General features: G+C 55.2%; 1 long non-coding RNA gene across 1 annotated transcript; it reads right to left on the bottom strand.

Moving 5' to 3' along the window:
- Nucleotides 1–474: 474 nt before the first annotated feature.
- LOC141572359 (uncharacterized) lies at nt 475–8,575 on the bottom strand. The gene is made up of 3 exons (XR_012497717.2): nt 6,843–8,575; nt 1,895–2,211; nt 475–937 (listed from the first exon to the last, which is right to left on the bottom strand). It is a non-coding gene; the product is annotated as an uncharacterized LOC141572359 (long non-coding RNA).
- Nucleotides 8,576–8,840: the final 265 nt, after the last annotated feature.

Below are 8,840 nucleotides of genomic sequence, written 5' to 3'. Positions count from 1 at the left end.
TATATATAAATATAAATAAATATATGTGCATACACATACAGAGGGTGCCAAAAAACGTATACACGTTTTAAGAAAGGAAAAAACTACTAAAATTGTAATACTCGATGTATACCTATAACAAAAGATGAATACAAGTCACGTGTGACTTCTGCAGTTACAAGAGGTGCTCAGAGCGGTTACCATCAGCGTCCAGACACTTCTAATAATGGCGAACTGCTGCTTGAGCAACGGTGACCATATATTTGTTTGGCACCCCCGGTATAGTCAATATATTCCTATATGATATCACTAACAGTACTTTATAAGTTCACATAAATAACATAATATGCAAATCCTTTTACACCTTGCTTTTCTTTTATAGTTGAGTTCTGAGCTCCATCCATGTTGGTAAATAGCTGTGTAATTTATGTCTTAACTGCGGCACGGCACTTGCCGCCGAGGGTTGAGCCATCATTTACTTCTCCAAACCTCTCCCCGTTCACGGACATTTAGGTTGGTTCCATCTCACAACAGCACATATCGGTACAACATTCAAAAAGTATTTTGAATATTCTTTTACGTGTCTCTAAGCTTGTGTGCAAATGTTTTCCCCGGTTTTATCCCCAAGAGGGATGTTACGGCCTGTTGAACATGTCTTTTCAATTTTACTAGATATTCTCAAATTGTTCTCTGTAAGCGTTGCTACAATTTACACTCCCAGCAGCAGCAATCTCTCTCATGCATTCACACCCTCATTCGTCCAACAGGTGATTATTGAACACCCACTGTGTGGGCACAGCTCCGGGGAGACAGCCATGGATGAATTATCCACGCTGTGCAGCAGCACTCGACAAACACCGGCCGTGGGGCCAGACTGGGATTCGCAGCTCACAAATGGAGGGGGGCCTTGGGTGAGTTGTGTGACATCTTTGGGCCTCGGTTTCCTCATCTGCAATAGCTGGTAAAGTTGAAAATACATAAGTAGACACAGGTACACACATAGATATAAATATACACAAGTGGATGGAGATGGCAGAGGCAGAGGTAGAGATGGAGACAGAGAGATAAGAGATGAGATGGAGACAGAGATGGAGACGGAGATGGAGGCGGATATTGACGTGGACATAGAGACAGATACAGACATAGACAGACACAGATATACATACAACCAGATGTAAATGTAGATACAAACATAGGTACAGGTAGGTATGACCAGGTGTAAGCACACACAGATACACAGACACAGATACGCATAATCGGATACAGCTGTAAATACACACGTAAGTATAGCTACGCTCAAGCAAAAAGCAGTGTCTTCTGTGCCTCAGTTTCCCCTATTGTGGTAAGTGCCCCAAGGCTTGACGTGGAGGAAATGGAGACAAAATATGTTCAGCACACTCAGTGCCAGGCACAAAGTCATGCCCACACTGGTGGCTACACTTATTTCCTGTGTGAATGGCTTGGCCCCCAAAGGTCGCAGGGTGGCACCCACTGTTGAACAAAGTTGGGGTTCTTGTCTCCTCACATGAGGGAAGTCACACTCCTCAGGGAGAGGGGGTTAGAGAGAACTTACCACAGATTTGGGCTGGTACTGGCTGATGTGGGGAAGGGACTTGGGCTTGGCTCTGGCCTGGATGCTGTCGGGGTGAGCGGGTGACCCAGTGACGTGGCATCGGTAGTTCTTAGCTAGCGGGTGGGACCACGCAGTGAGTTTATAGCTGTATTGGGCACCTATAGTGCTCAGGGCGGGGGTGACCGGGCATTGTGAGGTTCGGACATTTTTGACTGTGCTCACAGGGGGTCCCATCTGATGCTGCTATGTCATGAACCCTCCTGTGATCAGCAGGAGAAAGACGCCAGCAAGTGCCCGGCAGGACCAGGCCAGACCCCCACTGTCAGGGGCCCCTTCGCCCACCTGCCAGACACACTGTCCGGTTTCGGTTCTTGTTCAAGTAACTCTTGGTGCTTCCAAAAGCGGCTGGCCACCTTTTTCTTGTTTGCCCACCTGCCTGCTTCTCCTCCCCACCAGCCAGGCCCCGCCTCGCAGGCTCAGCTCTGTGACTTGCAGGCAAGTCTCCACTGAGGAGGCTCCCCAGCCTCCCACGCTAGGAAATAGCTCGGGTCTTCCTTCCTGTAAAGCCGCAGGACTCCGCAGCACCCTTCCTCCGCTCGGTCCCCCAACACAGGGCACGTGCAGCAAACTGCTCCATCCATCTGGCCAGGGCTGGGGTCCTGCAAACAGAGTGAGCGGCTGAGAGTCCTGCTGCCTGCAGGACAGGGTGCCGGCTCACGGTCAGGGGCCCGGGGTAAATCCTGACTCAACCACTGCCCTGGGTTGAATAGTGACCCCAAAACTCATGCCCCTCCCCCAGAACCTGTGAATGGGACCTTATTTGAAATAGGGTCTTTGCAGGCGTCAATAAGTTAAGATGAGGTCCCACTGGGTCAAGGTGGCCCTTAATCCAACGACGGGGGCCTTTGTAAGACGAGGAGGAACACACAGAAGTAGAGACGAGGCCCCGTGACGAGGGAGGCAGAGGTCAGATGGTGGGTGTACAAGCAAGGAACAGCGAGGGGGGCTGCAGCCAACAGAAGCTGGGGGGGGCCTGGAGCGGGTTTTCTCCCAGAGTTCGGACGGAACGGACCCTGCCCACCTCTGGATTTTGAACTTCTGGTCTCCAGAACTGCAAGACTTCATTTCTGTCACTGTAGGCCCCCGTTGGCGGTATTTCGATATGGCAGCCACAGGGAGCTCACGGTGACCCTGAAGCACGGACCTGCCACCCGCACCCCGGCTCTGGCCTCGCAGAGCAGAGGACACCCTCACGGTCCTGGTGGGACCACAGCCCAGGAGGGGCAGCGCCGAGGGCCCCGGGCCTCCTCCATCTGGGGGCCGCCACTCAGGAGTCTGTCGCTGGCCCTGCAGGACGGCCGGCCCTGCTGCTCAGCCCCCTATCAGCAGCCACTGGGTAATGACAGTCATTATGTGATTGTGGTGTCGCTGGGCTCGGTGATTTGTCATTGTTAACATTTATGAAGGGTTCCGTCCATCTGCGGAAAATGATGATAATAAAAACTAGAGAAGCTCCCCTGTGATTGTCACGGGCCAGCTCAGTGCGAAGATTCCCAGAGTGGGGGCGGGGCTCCGATGATTAGAGACGGGCAGTGGCCTGAACCCCTTCAAATAAGCCTGAATGAAACACTTGAAGATGTTTGACTGATGTTGACTGGCAAGTTCTACTGGAGAAACCAGAGAAGGTTAAGTCACTGTTCAGGACTTGTTACCAACGCGTAGGGCACCAGGTCAGGTGGCGAGGCGCGTGGGGGAGGGGTGTGGGGGAGGGGCGTGGGGGAGGGCGTGGGGGAGGGGCGTGGGGAGGGGTGCTGTAAAATGAAGGAAAGGACCCATTCCTTGTGTCTGGCCTCAGGGACAAGATGACAGGACCAGTGTCCAGGGAACCAGTCAGTTTAGTCTTCCTTTGTTTTTAATCAATAAAACAAGAGGGAAGAAAGCACGAGATTCATGTCGTTCCGTCCGGCCCCTAGAGAATGTGGAAAGGCCCATCTTCCCTTGTGAGCCAAAGCGAGGGCCAAACAGGAAGCTGCCACCTGTCAGGTGTCATCACATCCACCCTGGACGACACAGGAGGGCTGAACCCCAATGCAGTGCTTACACGTGACAGACATCAGGCCATCGGGTCATCAGTGAGGCAGCCTCTGCAGCTCCCGGGCTCTGGCAAGCGCCTCTCTCAGCTGCTCTCTGTGGGCTTTCGGAGGTCACACCCCGTCAACCCGCAGGGACGCTGCAAGTGTTGCCAGGTGACAGGGCGATAAATCTTCTCAAGATCCATGATTGAACCCACACAGACTGAGTTTTCTGCCTGAAGTCGGTGGTTTAAGACAGGACAGGGGACGCATGGGGGGACGTGAGCGGATGGAAACGGCCTTGCTGTGCCTCGTCTGAGAAATGACGTTCCCCGAAATGAGCCCTTCCCAGGACCCACCAGATGGGCCTGATTCCAGAAGGAAAGGTTTTTCCAGAGTCTTCGTTCAGGACTCAGAGTTTCTGCAGTAAATAGGGTACCTGTGGGGCCAGGTCCTGGGTAAGACCCTCGCGTTCACGTCTGGGATCTGTGTCACCAGGGTACAGGAGGCTCGGACCCCGCCATGGAGAGCCCTGGGCTTCCTCCTCCTGCTCTCCTTCCCCTCATCCCAGTCACTGCCTCCCCCATGCACCCCACCGGTGAGCCAGGGCCGCTAAGGGACGGGACCCCAGCTCGCCAAGCCTCCACACCTGCAGGTGCAAAAGTGTCCTGACCACCAGACGCAGGAGCTGTCGGGGCCCCCGGGGCTCCGTGGCACATAACTGGTGTCAGATAAAAACACACTCCAAACGTAGGTAAGGAGAGATTTGATTCTAAAGGACTATTGCAAAAGAGCAAAACGGCTTATTGTGATGGGGGTGGGGCCTATGGCAATGGAGGAGGGGCCTGTTGCAATGGGGGAGGAGCCTGATATAATAGGGGAGGGGCCTGTTATAATGGGGAGGGGCCTATTATAATGAGGGCGGGTTACTGCAAAGTTGGGTGGTGGATATTGCCGTCGGGGGAGTTCCAACCATGAGATGTACCAGCACCTGGAAGGTCCGGCTGAAATGGCCTTTTCTTTTTAGAGAAGAGCAAAACGGGTGGACAGCACAGGATGTGGGAGGTGGAATAAAGGGTGTAGGTGCTCTGATGGAACCGAAAATAACTCACCCTGGGGCCAGCCGCCTGAGGCTCAGGGTGGACCAGCTTCAGGGGCCTGGGGGAAGGAGAGACTCAACCCAGCTTCACCAACACGTATTTTGTTCCCATGGAGCAGTGGGGACGAAGCAGTTCATTGATGAGGCAAGATGGGAATTTGGGGTCTTTGTGTCTGGCTTCCCCCAGGTAACCGTGGGTCCCGGTAAGCCCTACTCAGGGGGGAAGGGGGTTTGGCAGAGCCAATTCCAGGAGCGCGAAAGGGTGGGGGCGGAGCTCTTCCGCAGTCCCTGGGGACCAGGCTCAGGAAATATTCAATGTGGATGTTGGCCTTTGAGGCAGGCTGGACCCTGCGTCACAACACCAGCAGTTTTCTGTGTCTTGATAAATAGGTCAGAAGAGTCTGAGTATGGAGCCCACCGCCTCCCAAATCCAAAGGGGCCACCCAAGACTTCTGCATCTTTCTCAGCCATGAGAAGCTCAAGGTGACATCAACTATGTTTTATTTTGGAAGGGACGTCCCGGCATGCCCCCAGAGCAGAGAAGCCTTCGCTGGACCTCTGACGCTTCACTGATAAGCTGGCTGTAGAGTCTCACCTACAGCTTTGTTTCCACCTTGTATGACCCCCCCACCCCACCCCACCGGCCATTGGCTGAGGGCAGCTTCCTGATGGCGGGTGCGGCCGTGACCTACCCCAGGGCATGGTGGCCCCATCGATGGAGAACAATTCTGCAGGCAGGGACAGCGCTGGGACAGGGCCTGCCTCTCTAGACATGAACAGCTATACAGAAACAGCATTTTCCTGCCGGCTTATCACAGGACCCCAGGGGGCGGCGACTGCCAACCAACCACAGGACAGCAGCTGCGGGGTCTGCGGCTGCTTCCCAGGCTGGACCACTCCTGGCAGTTACCACCGCGTCGGTGCTGAGGCCGTATCACCTCCCGCATAGGGCCATCGAAGACAGGTCCCCAGAGGCCGGCCAGGTGCCAGCTGGCGAGTACGGGAAGGTAACAGACAGGATTGATATGTTTAATCTAACGCTGGGACTTCTCCAGTGGGAAGGATACTGCTCATTTATCAGGATCAGACAGCTCCCCGGCCGACAGCTGTCCCGCCTCACCTTTCCTCTGTGGAAGGGTTACGTTATTAAATGCAGGCCCTGCAGTGGACAGCGCACTGAAGGGAAACCGCAGACCTTTGTCAAAGGTCTTAGATCACAGCGGGGGACCCCCCAGGTGCAAACAAGGGGCTCCTACGGGGTGCCCCGCCCAGCCAGCTCTCCCCCGCCCCCTTCCACTTTCACTTCACGGAGTTAAGAGAGTCACCACTGCCCAGCTTCCTCTGCCTGGGTCAGCCTGCTGACCACACAGCCCACGCAGGCAGCCTTCACCCTTACACAGCACCCTCCCCATAAACACACCAAGGGGGGCGCACAGGTTTGAGGGTGAGGTTTGGAAGCCAGCAGCAATATTAGAGTCACGCAGGGGAAGAACCCATGTCAACAGCCTTTACACCTAAGGGGCAGCAGAGGCAGCTGACTGTGCCCCTGTTGCCCCCCAAGCCTTTCCCATCGAGGTCCATGCCTCAGGGTCTCCCAGGACCGCATTTTAAATGGGCTCCTGACATGGTCCCGGTACACACCAAAGTCTGAGAGCCGCTTGTCTGGCCAGTGTGGATGGGGAGGGATGGTTACCAGCGCCGCCCAAGGCTTCCTGGCCCCCCCTTGGCCTGGGGCACTGGGCACTGGGTCCTGACTCAGTCCCAGGTCTGCAGCCTTTTCGGCTGGAAGCAGGAGCCTGGGACCCCCACGCCCCATCACGCAGCCAGCTGCCTCCGTGGGAAGTGTATGAGCTGGTGGCACTGCTGTAACAAAGTACAAAGATGGGCAGCTTGCACGACAGACGCTGATTGACTCCCATCCGGAGGCTGGGTGTGGAGATCAAGGTGGGGGCAGGGTTAGTCTGTCCTGAGGCCTCTCCTTGGCGTGTACACAGCCATCCTCTCCTGTGTCCTCACCGGGTCGTCCCTCTGTGTGTGCCTGTGTCCTCATCTCTTCTTATAAGGACACCAGTCGCATTGGATTTGGGCCACCCTAACGACCTCATCTTCACTTACTCACCTCTGTAGACCCTCTCTCCAGCCACAGAAGTCACATCCTGAGGTCCTGGGGGCAGGGCTTCTGGCTGTGAACTGGGGAGGGGGACACGAGGACTCAGCCCGTGAGAAGAAGCTGAGGAGAAGCGAAGCAGCAGCAGCAGCAAAATGACGTCTGCTGTGTGGTTTCCTGGTCCTGCCCTAACTAAGTCACAGAGACGCAAAGCCACACCCTGGGGGCAGGATGGTGGGTTTGACTGACAGTGGCACAGAGCTGACAGACAGGAGAACAAACCTGGGAAGACTGGGTCTGTGCGGGAGGCAGGGAGAAGGAAGGACTCAGTCGTGCTCCCTCTAATCTCAGAGATGTTTCCTCCTGCAGCTCCGTCACTCACAGAGTAATTTCTAGAATAGAAGCCCCTTCTTCTGAATATGATTAGGGTACTTTTCCTGCTGCTGTATGAATGAAACCACTTCCTCTGCCCGTGAACTCTCACCCCAACGCCCCTCTGCCTGTGCCCTGCATCCCTCCCGGGGGGACGGGGTCCACCAGAGGCACAGAGGTCCCTGCCCCCTGCTCACTCACCCCGCGGGCAGTGGGGGGAGCAGTGCTCGGTACTTGGGGCTAATCTACTAAAAGCTGGGCCTGGGTGTCCTCTATTCCTCTGCCTGCCAAGCAGGGGAGGGTCTGTTCTGCCACCACAGTTTATCCCCAGTGGACACCCAAGTTCTAAGCTGCAGAACCTGTGACCCCCAAACCACAGCCATGCACTCCGACTGGGGCTCTTCTGGTGAAAGCTGACGTTTCACCTCCATCTGCAAGTTTCTTCTGGGTAGGTTGCTGGGACGACAGGAGATGGGCGGAGCTTCGAAGCCCCTTTGGCCCAAGGTCACCTCTTTCAATGAAGGCACTGAAGCTTTCTCTGGACACACACCCTACGCTCCGCCATCCACTCGGCCACGTATTAGAGACAATGCATCAAGGTTTCCTAGAACCTGAAGTTTATCCATGGTGTTCCAGGCTGAACCAACCCACCCCAGGCAGAAGCTATTAGCACTGGGGAGCGGGGGAAGGACCTCATTGTCTCTGGGCGGTTCCAGGTCCCCACTTGAGCCTCAGGTCCTTTGAAAGTCAGACTGAACCAATAATGCCAAAGTTACAGGCCACTGGAGGATGACCTCCTGAGGACATCGCTAAGTGGGAGGTACCACGCTGAGCATTTTACAGGAGATTCTGTTTAACCCTTGAAATTATCCAATGGGACAGGTACTGCTATCCGCTCCATTTTAAAGATTCTTGTCCTTCCATCCCTCATCTCTGTGTGATGGACCCTCCCAGACATGCCCCTCCTCCATCATGTCCAGGGCACCCCAGCCTGAGCCCCGTTTTTGACCACCCACGCTGCCCAAGCCCTTCACACACGCTCTACAAGCCTCTGCAGGAGGGAATTGAGTCTGTGTGTTTCCATCCTTGTCACAGCCTGCGGTCAGCCTGGGGACGTTCTTCATTCCAGGACAGGAAGTATCCACAAGGTAGAAGGTGGAGATGGAAGGAGAGAAGGGAGGGCTTGCCACAGGGCTCAAGAGAACCATAGTTCTTTTCTGCATGGACCTGACCAAGGAATTCAGATTAACAGAATGTAAAGCTAGAAGGAGCCTGGCAGCCCCCAAACCAGATGCCTTGGGGTTTCATACTGCTGCCCCACGGGGGGTTGGTCTGCAGGCTGTGATGCTGGAGGAAGAGCAGGGGTCTCTGGAGGTCGGTCAGGAGCAGACCCCGCCCACCCCGCTCCACCTGTCCCACCTGAGCAAACTCCCTGAGCCCTGTCTTCACTCCCAAGAGAAAATTGCAGGCTCCACCCCTCTTGCCGTCTCTGGTCTGACCTGAGTGAGCTCTTGTCTAATTAGCCAGTGGCCCTGCCATCATTGGGGTAAGAGGAGCCAGGCTGGCCGACCTCCCTGGCATCGGCCCTCACCCAACTGCACATTTCTCTGGGCGTTTCACTGCATTTTCAAGCATCCC

This window comes from Rhinolophus sinicus, chromosome 14, assembly GCF_057876585.1.
Source record: "Rhinolophus sinicus isolate RSI-liver-muscle chromosome 14, RSI-T2T, whole genome shotgun sequence".
In the NCBI taxonomy this organism is placed as follows: Eukaryota; Metazoa; Chordata; class Mammalia; order Chiroptera; family Rhinolophidae; genus Rhinolophus; species Rhinolophus sinicus.
Note: the sequence above shows the minus strand (reverse complement) of the source record. Positions and strands in the feature narration are given on the sequence as shown.